The sequence below is a fragment of the Morus notabilis genome, unplaced genomic scaffold, assembly GCF_000414095.1.
Source record: "Morus notabilis unplaced genomic scaffold, ASM41409v2 Scaffold2527, whole genome shotgun sequence".
Lineage (NCBI taxonomy): Eukaryota > Viridiplantae > Streptophyta > Magnoliopsida > Rosales > Moraceae > Morus > Morus notabilis.
In genome coordinates, this window is record NW_010365302.1 from 16041 (window position 1) to 16631 (window position 591).

General features: G+C 39.9%; 1 pseudogene; it reads right to left on the bottom strand.

Annotated features, from left to right (window-relative positions):
• Positions 1 to 233: 233 nt before the first annotated feature.
• LOC112093473 overlaps positions 234 to 591 on the bottom strand; it is a 3212-nt pseudogene continuing 2854 nt past the window's right edge.

The window sequence follows — 591 nt, forward strand, 5'->3', positions numbered from 1 at the left end:
TGATGAACCATAACTTAACAAATTTATGCATAATTTATCTGATTATGAACCATAACTTAACAAATTATGACCTATTAATTTTTATAATTAAAAATTAACCTATATATTTTTTAAGCGTTTCATATTAACATATTTTCTACTATTTCTCTTTTCGTTTTTTTTTTCTCGCTGTTTTATACGAGAATCAGACAAATTTGCTGATACAGAATGCAAAAGACTGGAGAACTGCGTAATTATCTGGATAGAGAATATGCATAGTTTTTATTTGAGAACTAAGAAGCATAAAAGCTGACACAAGCTGCTTGCTTTTATTTACCCGAATAGTTTTCGTCATCATCCAAGTTCATATAACTAGGAGGTGGAGAGAGAAGTAGCCCTTCCGCCAAGTCAGCAAAAAACCGTGGCATACCAAACATGTCCTGTTCATCCATATAAAACACTCTCTCCTCCTCCTCCTCCATTTCCGCCTGCACCACCTCCTCACTCGCCGAAACGCCTCGGCAGCCTCCGCTGCTGCCGCACGGATGTCCTTAGCATCCGTGGAGGCAGGGACGGGCAACCGCCAAGCCCAGTTCGCGAAATTGAGGCCAG